Source organism: Gorilla gorilla, chromosome 8, assembly GCF_029281585.2.
Source record: "Gorilla gorilla gorilla isolate KB3781 chromosome 8, NHGRI_mGorGor1-v2.1_pri, whole genome shotgun sequence".
In the NCBI taxonomy this organism is placed as follows: domain Eukaryota; kingdom Metazoa; phylum Chordata; class Mammalia; order Primates; family Hominidae; genus Gorilla; species Gorilla gorilla.
The window spans coordinates 99,750,874-99,766,944 of NC_073232.2; positions in this window are offsets into that span (position 1 = coordinate 99,750,874).

Sequence of the window (16,071 nt, forward strand, 5' to 3'; positions counted from 1 at the left end):
AAGAGTGAAATTGGTGGGCCATATGGAAACTCTATGTTTAACCATTTCAGAAGGTGCCAGACTGTTTCCAGTGTACATGAACCATTTTATGTACCCACTAGCTGTGTGAGGGTCCCAGCGTCTCTCCATATTCGAGCCAACATTTATTATCAACTCTCTTTTTGATAAAGTCATCCTAGTGGTTCTGAAGTTGCATCTCATTGTAGTTTGCATTTGTGTTTCTCTGATGTTGAACCTCTTTCATGTACCTATTCGCCACTTGTATATCTTCTTTGGAGCAATGTGTACTCAACATTTAGTAATTTTTAACTGGTTTGTGTTTTGTCATTGACTTATAAGAATTCTTTATATATTCCAGATAAAAATGCTTTACAAGATATAATTTGCAGAAATATTCTCCCATTCTATGGGTTGTCCTTTACTTTCTTGATGGTACTCTTTGAAGCACAAAAGTTTTTACTTTGGATGAAGTCCAATTTATCTATTTTTTCTTTTGTTACTTGTGGTTTTGATGTCATGTTTAAGAAACCGTTAACTAGTCTTAGGTCATGAAATTTATTCCTATGCTTTTTCCTTTTTTAAAAACCATCTTAAACATTTTAAATTGTACAATTTAGTAATGTTATGTATATTCACATCATTGTGAAATTTAGATCTTTAGAAATTTTTTATCTTTCACAACTGAAATTTTGTACACATTAAATACTAATTTCCCCCCTACTCCCACCCCCAGCCCTTGGCAACCACTACTTTATGTTTCTGTGATTTCGACTACCTTAAATACTTCATATGAAGGGAAAGTATTTGTCCTTTTGTGATTGGCTTATTTCACTTAGCATAATGTTCTTGAGATTGATCCATGTTCTAGCATGTGACATGATTTCCTTCTTTCCGTAGGCTGCTTAGTCTTCCATTGTATGTATATACCATATTTTATCCTTTCATCCACCAATGGATATTTGGATTGCATCTCTTGGCTACTGTGAATAATGCTTTAATAGGGATTGTATGGAATGTGTAAATTGTTTTAGGTAATATGGACATTTTAACAATATTAAGTCTTCAAATCCACATGCATGGAGATGTCTTTTCATTTATTTATATACTCTTTGGTTTCTTGTAGCATTGTTGTTTTGTAATTTTTGGTGTCCAAGTTGTTTGCCTCCTTGGTTAAGTTTATTTCTAAGTATTTTGTTCTTTTTCATGCTATTATAAATAAAATTGTGGGTTTTTTGTTTTTGTTTGTTTGTTTGTTTATTAGTTTGTTTTTGTAGTAGAGACAGGATTTCACTATGTTGGCCAGGCTGGTCTCAAACTCCTGACCTCAAGTGATCCGCCTGCCTCAGCCTCCCAACATGTTGGGATTACAAGTGTAAGCTGCCGCACCTGGTCTGAAATTTTCTTCTTAATTTCCTTTCCATATTGGTCATTGCTAATGTATGGAACTGCAATGGATTTTTGTGTGTTAATTTTGCATTTTGTAACTTTGCGGAAATCATTTATTAGTTCTTACAGGTTTTTGGTGGAATTTTTATGGTTTTCTACATATAAAACCATATAATCTGTAAATAGAAATAATTTTACTTCTTCCTTTCCAACTGGAATGCCTTTTATATATCTTTTCCTTGTCTAATTGCTCTGGCCCAGTACTACGTTGAATAGAAGTGGCAAGAGTGGGCATCCTTGACTTTCTCCTGTACTTTGAGGAATAGCTTTGTCTTCCACTAGTAAACATAATGTTAGTTGTGGGCATTTCATGTAAGGCCTTTATTATGTGGTAGTATTTTCCTTTTATTCCTAGTTTGTTGAGTGTTTTTAATCATGAAATGGTGTTGAATTTTGTTGAATGCTTTGTCTGAATCATGTGGTTTCTGTCTTTCATTATATTAATGTGGTGTATGACTTGATTGATTTTTGTATCTTCACTCATCCTTGCATTCCAAGTATAAATCCAACTTGGTCATGATGTATAATCTTTTTTTTCCTTTGAGATGGAGTCTCACTCTGTCACCCAGGCTGCAGTGCAGTGGCGCAATCTTGGCTCACTGCAACCTCTGCCTCCCAGGTTCAAGTGATTCTCCTGCCTCAGCCTCCTGAGTAACTGGGATTACAGGCACCTGCCACCAAGCCTGGCTAATTTTTGTATTTTTAGTAGAGATGGGGTTTCACCATCTTGGCTAGGCTGGTTTTGAATTCCTGACCTCGTGGCTCTGACATGGCAACTTTGCTGACCAGTACAGGGTGTTCTTGTCCAGGAGTCCATGGACCCTCAGGCAATCTAGCAAAATTTGGAGTCTGTGATGGGCTTGGAAATTTCAGTGAAGATTTGGGAGTGTCCTAACCCCAGCTATTTAAGAGCCTCTGCTTTAGATGGTGTGAGGGACCCAACAACCACATTCTATATAGCTGTCCTGGGCATGCTTGGTCTTCCCAGCAATGAATTTTCTGTGGTGTGGTCTCAGAGCTCACTTCACTCCACCCTGAGGCTCTTGTACAGTGAAGTGCAAGGATGTGGCCAGGCCAATTGTCAGCAGTCAGCTCCTGGCCTGCCTAACTCAATATAGAGCATGCGTCCACCGTGTGCTACTCTGCTGCCCAGAGTCATCAGGCTCATGAGCCAGATACAAATGCTGAGTCTGAGGCCTGCGTGCCCGAGAGGCCCTTTCCTGTCAGTTGGCCCAGGGAGCATCACACAGGGCACTCTTCTCCTCAGTCTCTCTCGCATCTCTCTGGTAGACAGGTGGTCATGATCGTCAGTGCTGTGGGGCCCTATTATTCCAGAGCAAATGCTGGAGCCAGACTTACCCTGTGGAAATGCACAAGGACGTGGGCTGTGGTGATGGGCACCCTCAGTCAGGCACCAGCTGTCCCGCGTTCCTGGCTTCCACCTCTGGGGCAGCTCCCTGACATTCTCTGAAGTCTGTCCACTTCGTTTTCTGTTACATTTGCCCTTGTCAGGGGGAGCAGTGGGCTTTGGCCTGTTTACCTAAGCCCTCATGTGTGTGCTGCAGCCTGGCTTGGGACACATTTGGTCTCCATGTGAAGACCGAGATTGCAACTTTCTGCGCTTGGAGCCCAAAAGGACAGGTGGGGCCTGAGGGACGGATGCCCCCATCCCAGGACAAGGAACTTCCCCCAGGAGAGCTGCTCATGGCCCCCTGTAACTCCCAACTCCCATGGAGGGGCTGACAGGGGCTCCCTGCAAGCTGAGGTTCTGAGCACAGGGACACCTGGGGCCCCACATACCAGCCCCATGAGAAATAGGGCCAAAGAGCCTCATTCCCCCTGTGAGTGGCTGGTCACCCACACTTCAGGGCCTCATCCTGCACTGATCTGCACCTGACATGCTGAGTCTTCCTTGGGCTTCATCCCCTGGAGTCGTCCCCTATTCCTGGCTCCCATGCTGGTGGCCCTGCCTTCTCCCCCAGACACCCAAGGACTCTCCAGGCCATACCTCAGTGACAGCAGCTTTGCCATCCCACTGGCCTCAATCCCAGAAAAACTTCAAGAGAGCAAGGCCCAGGATTTTAAAAGGGCTAAGACTAATGTTACAGAAAATGGACTGTGAGATAAGGAATTTTCACAAGTATTCTCCAATTTATGCAGAGAATGAAACAGAAATTGTGGAATTCAAAGTTGCAAAAAACAACACTAAGAAATAGTGGTTTAAGCGGATGATGCTTTCATGGATTCAGGGAAATGACTGCTATCCACAGAGTGTGCAGAGGAAGTGCCTGGTCCTGGTGGGTAGCATGGCTGTGGCTCATCCAAGAGAATGAGACAGGGCTGGGCAAGCCTTATATGTGGAATTCACCAGAGTGAAGCTTGGCCAGTGATGCAAGGGAAGGACCACGATGCTGAAGGTGTTGACTACCAATTTTTGCCACCATCAACCCTGATTCAAAGCATTTGCTGAAGAACCAGAGCAGACTGACAGTGAGATTTTGGGCCCCCGGGCCAGTCATCCCTACAAAATGAAATATTTCTCTAAGAACAGGACAAGGAGTCACCATTTTCCCAAACCACAGACCATATCTTAATAGAACAACTTTTTAAAAAGTTTTTATTTTATTTTAAAGTTCCAGGATACATGTGCAGAATGTACAGTTTCATTACATAGGTATACATGGGCCATGGTGGTTTGTTGCACCTATCAACCCATCGTCTAGGTTTTAAGCCCTGCCTGCATTAGGTATTTGTCCTAATGCTCTCCCTCCCCTTGACCCTGACCCCCTGACCGCCTGACAGGCCCCGGTGTGTGATGTTCCCCTCCCTGTGTCTATGTCTTTTCATTGAATAGAACAACTTTTAAAAATGTGCAGCTGGAGCAGCCTTGAAGGGAATTGGTAAGCAGTGAGTGGAGAGTGATGTGTTTCAGGGAGGATTTGGACTGTCTGACTTGCAGGTGACCCTCTTGTCCCACAGAGGCAGTCTGCCAGTAACTCATCAGGAAGCCCAGGTAGTCTTCCTCAGGCACTTCCATCATTCCTGGGATGGCAGAGATTAAAAGGGACTGGAAGAGATGGGGGCAGAGAACAGCCCTCACTGACAGCACAGAGCCTCACCTCTCCACACAGTCTCTGTCTCCTCTCCTCCTCTGCCCACACGGTGACTCCCAGCCACTAAGATTCCTGCTTTCAGCAATGCCCCTGATAGCACACCAAATATCTGAGGAGTTCTCAAACACCAACTCTTCACTGCCCATTAGCACAATGAAGAAATTGAGGAAAATGTATATGTCCCTGAATGTTGCTAATGGTCTTAGGGCAAACTGCTACTTATTCTGCATTATGTATTTCTTAGTTAATTGGGGTTAGGATGTCATTTTTAATGAAATGATGTTAATAGTGTTTGTAAAATGAACGATGTGCAACCCCATGAAAAACTCTGTGCTTTTTGAAGGAGTAAAGGAAGCAAGGAGGAGTGATAAAAATTTTGATTGTTGAAGTGGCATGGGGGCAGGTTGAACTTGTCCAAGACTGCTTCCCTGCAGGCCAGACTCCTTAAATGCTTCATGAATGCTCTCCATCGCTGGGCATAAGGTCATCAAGGCTGAGTTCTAGTAGAAGAGACATTCTAGAGGTCTAGAATGTCTTATACAAACACACTTAGAGACACCTGTTCTAGTAGTCCACCATTGCCTCCACTCCTTAGGTCTTGAAGCGAAATCATATTCATTCATTCTACAAGTATCTACTCAAGATGTGATATTTGTCAGGTGAGTGATGAGCACAATGGTTGATAGGCAGAGACAAACAATAATAAAAAAATGAGTAATAAAGGGTAATGAAGGCTGGGCGTGGTGGCTCATGCTTGTAATCCCAGCACTTTGGGAGGCGGAGGCAGGTGGATCACCTGAGGTCAGGAGTTCGGGACCAGTCTGGCCAACATGGTGAAACCCTGTCTTTACTAAACATACAAAAATTAGCCGGGTGTGGTGGCCTCTGCTGAGCTCTCTTTTGTGTTTTAATGTAAGGTTAAGGAGCTCCTGGGCCTTTGGGGATTCTCAGCCAAGCCAGGTCCCATCATCATGGCTTTCTCCCCTCTCTGCACGGGCGGACAGATAATCTGCTGCTGCACACAGGACACACAGAGCTCACCCCTGCTCACTCAGGCTCACCTCCTAGGATGCCTCCTAGGCAGGCAGAAGTCGAGGCTGGCTAGCCACACTCACATTCTGGGACCAGGGACCTGCATCTGCCCTTGCTACACTCAATTGTCTCTCGGGCTGTCACCACTGCCCTCAGAAGAGCTCACACTGCTGGGGAGCCCAACTGTTTCTCAGGCTCTTGCCAAGAGGTGGCAAGAGAGTTTCCCCTACTTACCTGCCCACTGGGAACAAAACTTTATTTACTTTTTATTGAGGTAAAACAGATTTAACAGAAACTACCATTTTCATCATTTTTGAGTACAGGGTTTATTGGCGTTAAGTTTATTCACATTGTTTTCTCACCATCACCGCCAATTCATCTCAAGAACTTTCTCATCATCCCAGTATCAGACTGTGAACCCATTAAACACCCAGCTCCCTGCTCCCCTTTTTCCAAGTCCCTTAATTTGAAGTGCAATGAGGAGACTATTTTTGAAATTAGAATGTTCACTTTTTGTTGACTTTCTCCGTGAAAACCTTCCCTTGATTTAGTCAGAAGTCCCCACACCCTGGTTTCTGGGACAGATTCCTCCCAGGCCTCAGGAGACTGTGCCCCATCTGCTGATGATGCCATAATGGGACCCCAACAGGAAAACCAGGATATCTAATGTGCAAGGGCGGGGTTTTCAGGGGAGAGGAGGGGGTTTCCCGAGAATTCTGGAAGCATGTCTGGAACTAGAGCCTTGCGTGGGAAGTGCGGCATTTTTCTATCAGTGAAGCACTGATAGAAAAAATGGGGAGACACCTTCTGAGGGGGCATCACAGGCAGGGGAGAGGAGAGGCAGACAAGCACTGGCTGCACTTATACTCAGGCCACTGAGCAGCGGAAACAGTCCAGAGTGTGTGGTGCCACTTTCCCATTGGGATGTTGTGCCTTTTCTTACCAATTTTTGAGAACTTTTGGAATATTATGGATAATATTAAGGATAATAATCCCTTTCCCAGTTCTGGGCTGCTTCCTGTGGCCAGAGAAGGCAGCCTTGAAGGTGTTGGGTAAAGACCACCTGCCCAGCTCTCCAGGCTTGCTAATGCGGGGGAAGGAGATGCAGCCCAAGGATCCTGAAGCTCTTGCATCAAGTAGCTATACTCCACCCAGAGTTGCCAGCCACGGGTCCAGCGAAAGAAAACTGTCAGGACCACCACTGCTGCTGCCACCAACCCCTCCCCAGCAATAGAGGTGGAATAGAGATGACCTGCCCCCACGTGCTAAGCTTCCCTGCCTATCTCCTGAGGGATTCCTGGGCAACATGGATAAGAAGAACACCAGTAGAACATCAGAATCCAGGAGACTAAAACAGCTGCTTGGGAAGATAAAGAAGACATGGCAGGGCAGGCATGGTGGCTCACACCCGTAATCCGAGCACTTTGGGAAGCTGAGGCGGGCAGATCACGAGGTCGAGAGATCAAGACCATCCTGGCCAACACGGTGAAACCCCGTCTTCACTGAAAATACAAAAATTAGCCGGGCATGGTGGCTCGTGCCTGTAGTCCCAGCTACTCAGGAGGCTGAGGCAGGACAATGGCTTGAACTCGGGAGGTGGAGGTTGCAGTGAGTGGAGATTGCACCACTGCACTCCAGCCTGGCGACAGAACGAGATTCTGCCTCAAAAAAGAAGACATGGCAAACTGCAGTGCCACCCAGCCTGCCCCTGCTGTCTCCACACCTGCTGAGACTCCCTGCCCGGGCCACCTACACTTCACAGATCCCAGCTCCTCCTCCTACCTCTGACTTGGCCCACATGGCTGCTGGGCCCCTCACCCTGCCTGTCCCTCCACCTTCGCCCACACCAAGAATTGAGTAAAAAATGATATCCATAATTCCTAACTCTCCCCTGGGCCTTCCTGCTGACCTTGCCCCCATTTTGGGGGTTCCACCTAATGAGAAAGGAGGCTGCCCTCATTCAGCTGCAGCTTCAGCACCTCTGACCTCTCAGCCCTGCCCCATACCTCCTAGCCCCGCATCTTTCTCCTTCCAGCTTCCCTTCAGAAGGGAGCCTCCTACACCCATATGTGTTTTCCTCTCCTCCTCTTTCCTCCCCAACTCCTCTTCCAGCACCTTCCACCGGGATCCCTGCTATCACTCATCAGCAGATGAATTCCACAGCAGCCATTTCCACCATCACAGCAAGGGCATCTGCCCACCTGACCTTGCAGCCTCCTTGAGCCCTCAGCTCTTTGCTATGGACATGACTTCCACTACTAACGCTGTGGTTTTCAAATCTTCACCAAGCTCCAGAGTGAGCACCCTCTTAATTTCCCAAATTCAGTGCACAGTAGAGGCACCCTGGAAAGACATCAGCTTACGTCTGCCTGGCTACATTCATATTCTCCAGGCCCACACCTCAGCCCACACTTGGGGCCCCCTGATGGGCAGCAATGAAAAGCCTCTGTCCCCAGTGCCCCTGTTTTTCCAAGCCTTCCCATCGGGGCTCCTCCAGGCACCTCCAGTTTATGGAGCAGCACCTCTGCAACATCCTCCTCCAGAACAGATTGTGCGATGGGGGATGGCACCACAACTGCTGCAGCTGAACACAATTAGGGTCCCCATTCAGAAAGAGCACCCAAGGCCCACCTGGTACACACAGGTGGTATGATGGGGAGCAAATAAGAAGCAAGTCTCCCTCCACATATGGTCCCCATGAATGGACATTGCTCCTGGAGGAAGGGGCTCAGTCTATTGAAGTTAAATTTAAGCTGCTCTCTCCTTATAAAAGCCAGAGGCCCCAAACCTCAAAGTGTGTGCGTGTGTGTGTGTGTGTGTGTGTGTGTGTGTGTGTGTGTTGGAGGAGGATGTGGGGCTGATGAGCCCAATCAGAACCACAGTGTATTTGAGGCACTCCCCTGTGGACAGAAGAAGAAGCCAGCAGGTGTCATCATCAGCTGTGCCCTCCCCGGCTTGACTGTTCGTTCATCTGGCTGACCAAAGCCCCCAGCCAGGTCTCTATTCTTTGAACTGGCAGGATGCCCGCTGCTATTTCCAGGTGCCCCTCTTCCCCTTGCCTGTTTACTTTGATGGGCTCTTCTCTGTCCTGATTGTAAATTAAAACCTTATTCTTGTTGCTCTGCCTCTGTTCATGTGTCTATATATTTTATAATATATATCTTACATATTTTAATTTTTAATTAAATATTATATATAGTAATTATATGTAACCTTAAAACTAGATATAAAGAATGTAGGCATGTAGATACCTTGCAACCATAAAACCTAAAGAAACTTGCAGATCAACAAATGCAGAGACCTCATAAAATTCAAATGACAATATTAATATAATGGAACAAAGGCAGAACAGTCACTCCCCTCTGCTGTGAGGAAGTGGTGCCCCCTGTCCACATGCAGACTCTCCTGAGACCCGCCTGTTGGCGGTGTGCTTTGCAGTAACTGGCTGCTTCCACCACTTGTCCCTATGTAAGTTACACAGAGGCTTCCTTTGCACATCCTGTAATGAAGCCTTTTGGCCTTCACTTGGTGAGAACACAATATTTCATATTAACTCCCTGTGCATTCTTTTTTTTCTTTAATATGTCTCTATAGCAAAGAAAATGTCATGCCCTGGCACCAAAGAAATGTAAAATAGATAAAAATATGGAAGCTCTCTGTTAAGTCGATCATCCAAATGAACCAAAATATGTTGATCTTGATCGGTCACTCCACATCTCCAGCAATATGACCCTGTAGGCACCTGATCTCCTCCATTAACATTTTACTTACAAAATCAGGCTTCAGGCCAAAGCTGGCTATGGTTTGCTGACCCCTGTTCTAGTAGAAGAGACATTCAACAACTAATTACACAAATAACAACCACTAAGTGCTATCAAGTAAAAGTACCCAATGCTTAAAACCCTCTAAGAGTAGAGATTGAACCTATGCAGGGAGATCAGATTGCCCTGAGGGAGTGGGTCTTAGATTAAACGTAGTTAATTAGTCAGGTGAGGGCAAGACTACTCCAGATGGAGGAAACCACCTGGGGAAAGCGTTGGGGCAGAAGACAGCCTGGCAAACCCAGTTTGAAAGAGGCTTATGGAGCGGGAGCAGGAAGAGTGAGGGCCAGCGCCTGTGAGCTCAGGCTGAAAACAGCAGGGAGGCCAGCCCCTGTGAGGTCCCGTGGGTCTTGTGAGGGAAGTAGGTTTCTATTTAAACACAGAGACTGCGGCACAAGACAAGATGGAGTTGGAAGCCTCCTCTGTTCACCTCCAGACCCACCTTCTGTATCCTCTTTGTGTTCATTTTGGTTCTAGGCTTGCCCAGTGTCTTTACAAGTTTTCCTCCATGCAATTCCAAAATCTTCCAACAAAACAAAAAGGAAAGGAAATTTTGTCTGCACCTAGGCTATCCTATAGTGGAGGACCTAGAGGACTGGAGAGAGCTGTGTTCCTGCTTCTCCTTTCCTCTCTGATGCCCCCTTATATGGAGTCTTAGCAAAGCTTTCTCTGTCCTCGATGTCAAAGGAGCCTTCAGAATATCACCTGGGCTCCTCCTCCTGTGTTACCATGCCTTCTGGGTCTCGCCCTGCCCGCCTCTGCACTCTGTCCTCACTGCCTCACTTCCACGCTCCCCTTGGGGACACTTGCACAGCTTGCTGCCCCGTGAGTGCTCCATGTCCCCTTTTCAGTTCCACGTTGTTCCTCTGCTGGAAGAGCATGTGCCTCGCCCGGCCCCTTTGTCTGGACACCTTCTTTTCTTTAAGAATCCACCCAGGAATGGCTCCTGATGCTTCCAGGTCTGCAGGAAGCCATCCCCGGCCCCTTCCTCATCCAGCCTGAGCGCTGTGCTCCCCTGCAGTGTCCACACAGTTCCCGGTATGAAAGACTGACATCCCAAACTACTGTTCACGTCAGCCTGCTGCACCGCACCCTGAGCTTGTGAGCTCTATGACAGCAAAGGGCTTATGTGAAGGGCGTTTGGCACTTTCCACATGAAGTTTAACCCATTTACCTTGTTAATTCCATTTGTTCCCACCTCTTAGGTACCCGCATATTTCTATCCTTCAGATTTCCTAGCACTGGGCCTTATAGCAGCATTTCTTAAAATGGGGTCCCCAGTCCAACAGCATCAGCATCACATGGGAATTTGCTGGAAATGCAACTTCTGGAGTCCTCCTTGGACCCCTGGGATCTAAAACTCTGGGGTTAGGTGCAGCGATCTTTGCTTTCATAACCCCTCCAGCTGACACTGAGGCCGGCTAACGTTTGAGAACCACGGCCTCCCAGGAAGTCACTGCTCATGAAATTGTTGATTCCCTGAGGACAGTAACTGGTTATTTTCAATCTGAAAAAGAAAAAGAGTAACTGGAGGAAATGACAAAGAAAATTTTTACTTTAGAAAAAGAATTTTCCAACTTGATATTTCAAATACGTGACTTCCAAAGAAGGCCTAGCTTTGTACATTTAAAAACAAGGTTGATTCTGCCTGGCTCAGTCTACCCCACGTGTGGTTTTGCTGAAGGGCAGGTGTTTGGAAGAGATAACCCTACCAGGTGCCCTCCACTGCTCAGATTCTCTGCTTCTAGGATATTCTATGTAGCATAAAATAAATATAAGCTAGAGAGGAGGGCATGGTTGCTAGGGGAGTAAAAAGATGGTTTCTGTTTTGCAGGATGAAAGTATTCATGGATGGATGGTGGTGTTGGTTGCATAAAAATGTGAATGTATTTAATGCCACTAATCTGTGCAGTTCAAGATGGTTAAAATGATCAATTTTATGTTATTTATGTTTTACCACATTTTGAAAATAAAAATAAAAAGATAAAGCTGGCACCTAAAAATGTCCAGGTAACAATAAATCTGGCAGAGTGAAGTACAGGACTACCCATTGTATTTAGAGCAGCCCAGCAAAGCAGAGGCCCCTAGAGAAATGGGGGATAAGAAAAGTGAAAGATTGTTATTTCCAAAATAACCACCTACAAAGTACAAAGTGGTCTTCCTAATGGGAAGAAGTGATTGTTCCTTGGCTCATTTTCTTTTTTTTCCTTTTTTTTTTTTTTTTTAGTTTTCAGGGTTTTTGTTCAGTTTGAATTCATATGTGGGAGGATGTCATAGTGTTTGCAGGCCTTTGGATTCTTGAGAACTTAATCAGGCCAAGCTGTTCATGAGGAGTGGGGTGCTCAAATTCATTCTTCCAACAAGGGGCTGTTGGGTACCACTATGGTGCCAGCCCTGTGCTGGCCACAGGTATGAAATGCCCAGTGAGGGCCACATCCTGGCTCACCTACCAGGCCATGGGCTGAGCTCCACAGTTGCCTGAGAAATTTGCTTTCAGGGGCAATTTGTAGAGATTGTAGCTGAGCTTTGGGTGACAACCTGAGGTGCGGTCAGACTTTATCATCACAACCAAAAGTCACATGCTGATGAGAGGCTCCAAACAACACCTGGAGCCCATGACCCAGCAACTTCCAGATGTTGAGTTGGGACAGGGAACAGGCTTGTCTGCTCCAAATGAATGCTCTGACTGGAAAGAGTAAACCAGGGAGGCACTCTTGAAAGAGCGTGTTAAGGAGCAGTGAGCCCCCTTCCACCTCCACCAGGAAATGTCCCCAGGACAGACAGCTGCCGACCTCTTTCTGGAAGCGCTGGGCCTCAGAAGATTGCTGGTTCCTGCCTACTTGCTCCCAGGGCATATTCTTGATCAGAAAGGAGGGAAGAAGTGCGTAGGCGTGGGGAGGAGGGGCAGGGAAGAAGTCACAGGAATGCCCACAGCAGAGGTCTGTGGAGATGCTGGGCTATCCCTGGTGGCAACACTCTTGGGGCTGGAGCTGGGTGAGGATGGCCTCCAAAGCACCCTATGCTGTGACTCCAGCCCCCAGGATCCTCCTCAGGGTACAGAGAAGGAGCTCAGGTGAGCTCTGGGTGGATGGTACCGTCTTTTTCCATTGAAATCACATAATTTTACAACTAAAGAGAACTTCCAGATGATTTCAGTCAACCGCACTCTTTTGGGGGCTGGAAGCAGAGATGAAAAGATTTAGACAAAATTACACAGTTCAATGATTAACAATTCAGACTAAGTGTCAGGCCATCTGACCACAACTGAGGCCCCCCGATACTACTCTACTAAGTGTATTATACTGTGGTGTGTATGTAGGTGTGTGTGCACATGTGTGTGAATGTGTGTCAGGACTACATGTATATACATGCATATTGTGTAAGGGTGTGAGTATGTGTGTATTTGGGCATCTGTACATAAGTGTATGTGTATAGGTGTGTTGTGTGCATACATGCTCATATGTGTAATGAGTTAGTGTGCATGTACCTATGTGTGTATTGAGCATGTGTGTAATTCTATGTGTTTGTGGGTGCACATATATATGTGTATTTGTGTGTGCTTAGTGAGCGCTTCGCTGGCCATAATGGCTTGTTTTTCTGGCCAAAAGACTTGATTCTCCCTGATTCAGCCGTGAGTGTGCATTTCCCAGGGTCAGGGTGACTAACCAGGACATCTGGAGAACTTTCTTCTTCTCTGCCCCACCCATCCTGCCTACTCCATTCTCGGGTGTCAGAGGCTGAGGCTCTGGCCCCAGTGTGAGCCTCACAGGAGGTCTTCAGAGCCCTCAGGTTGCCTCACAGCCAGCCTCCATGAGCATCTTTCTGTTTTCCAAGAGGGTGAGCCAGGGCTGCTCCTGTCAATGACAAGATGCTGGGACCTGGATTCACGTGCAAGGAGAAACCAGGCACTGGGGGCTGAGCGTCCAGCTGCTGCTGGGCTGGGAGTCAGCAACCTCTGTGCTTCCAGGGCTCACCCTCCCTGGCCATGGGCAGTGCCCCTTGGCTTTGCGGCAATTTGAGGCAATGAAAGTTTTTATTTCCTCTGGCTGTATTTTCTAGACATATTTTAACGTAGCTATAATCTTACAAAATGTTGAATTTTTTGTCCTGCTTTTAAAAAGATTTTAATTAGGTTAGATTATAACCAAGGCAGGTGGATCACCTGAGGTTGGGAGTTCAAGACCAGCCTGACCAACATGGAGAAACCCCACCTCTACTAAAAATACAAAATTAGCTGGGTATGGTGGCACATGCCTGTAATCCCAGTTACTTGGGAGGCTGAGGCAGGAGAATCATTTGAACCCGGAAGGCAGAGGTTGCAGTGAGCTGAGATTGTGCCATTGCACACCAGCCTGGGCAACAAGAGCCAAACCTCATCTCAAAAAAAGTAAATAAATAAATAAAAATGACTAATAAATACTTACTGAAAGTATAAGTATAAAAAACTTTAATTATGTTAATTATGAGATTTTAAAACTGTTATTACTGGAGAAAAGAGACCAAATCTCCTCATAATACTTTTTTTGTTAATTTATTTAATAATAAAGATGAACATAAACACCTGTGCAATTCAGTGTTTAAAGTTTGCCAAGGTATATGTATATATTTTTCCCAACGTTGATGCTGTGAGAAGCCCAAGCCATGGAGAGGCCCCAGGCAGGTGCTCTGGTCAACAGCCCAAGCTAAATGCCCAGCCAACACCAGCATCTGCAACCAGCCCTGTGCGTGAGGGTTTGCAGATGTCTAGTCCCGTCAAGCCCTACAGATGTCTCCAGCACAGATAGAGCCTACAGATGTCTCCCCGTGAAACCACACAGCCAAGTCCAGGTGGAAAATGTGAAAGATGTTTCTACCAAGCCACTGAGTTTCTGGGTGGTTTGTTTTACAGTAATAGAGGAGAACCAGAACGATCTGTTCCTGCACTCTCCAGTGGTCCCCTATGTTCAAACACTCCGCTTAGCAAGCTTCATCACCCAACACCTGGACCTAATCACTCTGCAGGGTCTCTCATTGCAGTCATTTCTCAGGGTTACCGATATGCTAGTCTCTGCTAAGATGCTCACCTCTTCACCTTCCCTTAGTGACTGGCTGCTCTGGTTGATATTGTCTTTCCCTTCCTCCCGGAAACCCTCTCATTACCTCCCTTTCCCTAACAGTTGCAGCTCCTTGAGGTCAGGGCCTGTCTCTTCCACCACAGTGATAACCTGCATATGTTGGGTGCTGCATAAATTCTAACTGTATCAAATCTAGGACCCAACCTGCATAGTTAAGGGATTTACCTTGGGAATCTTCCCAATCTTCTTGCTAACATGGGCTACTTTTATTATAAAATTTCACAGTTGCCATTTTTGTCATTTTATGTCAAAAAGATGGTTTTAGCAACGACTAGGGAAGGGCACGTAAGAGTCCAGCATGGCACATGATCCGGTTCAGATGAACTTAAATGGAGCCTGCTGGAGGCTTTGTGGGATGAGACCCCATTGTCCTCCTAGTTTGCTTCCTGAAAGACTATGGAGTCTATTCACTAAACACTTCTAACTATCTTTTATATTTTTTTTCAGTGGGAACATGAGACTTTTGAAAAAACACAGGTGATGAAACTATGTGCTCTTTTAGCCAATACAATGTGGGAAGTTTTTCTGTTGGTTAAAATAATTCAGGTGCTTACAGGTAGCTTGGTGTGAATGTGGCCCCAGACTCTCAGTTTGGGTCCTCTTATCTGTCTTCCACCTTCCAAGGCCAGCACACCATTCCTGAAGCCCAGCCTCACACCCTGGAGTTTATCCCTCATCCCTTGAGGACCCAAAGACAAACAGCCTTGCCAACGCACTAGTGCCTTGTCTCACCTCAACTGCAAAGTGGCAATGGGGTCTTCACCAGCAGCTGGGGAAGATGCTCCAGAAACTGGCCCTGATAGCTTTGCCCTGTAACTTGACTGGGTTGCAAACATTGTGGGTGAGATAAACATGATCTCTAAGGCTCTTTTTCAGTATTGAAATTACATGTATGTCTGATCACTTTAAAGAAAAATGTGAATTTTTTCTTTATTAAAACAATTTTCCTTTGTCCTTATAGATCGTTTGTCATATTTTGCTTCAATCAAGAGTTGGGTCAGACACAACCACTGGGCAGCTGACATGAGATCTGCACATTTGTTACTAGAAGAGCCAGAAGGCCACCCACTGTTCCTCCTAGTGAACCACTGGTAGAGCAGGTATGGCTTAGAGCCCAGTTTCATGCTTGACTACTGATATGGTTTGGCTGTGTTCCACCCAAATCTCATCTTGAATTTTAACTCCCACAATTCCCACATGTTGTGGGAGGAACCTGATGGGAGGTAATTGAATCATGGGGGCAGGTCTTTCCCATGCTGTTCTCATAATAGTGAATAAGTCTCACGAGATCTGATGGTTTTATATGGGGAAACCCCTTTCGCTTGACTCTCATTTTCTTCTCTTTTCTGCTGCCATGTGAGACATGCCTTTCACCTTCTGTCATGATTGTGAGGCCTCCCCAGCCACGTGGAACTGTGAGTCCATTAAATCTCTTTCTTTTATAAATTGCCCAGTCTTGGGTATGTCTTTCTCAGCAGCGTGAAAACAGACTAATACAACTACACAAAAAAGTCAGTGCATCAAAACAGAAAGAAGCCCCACCAG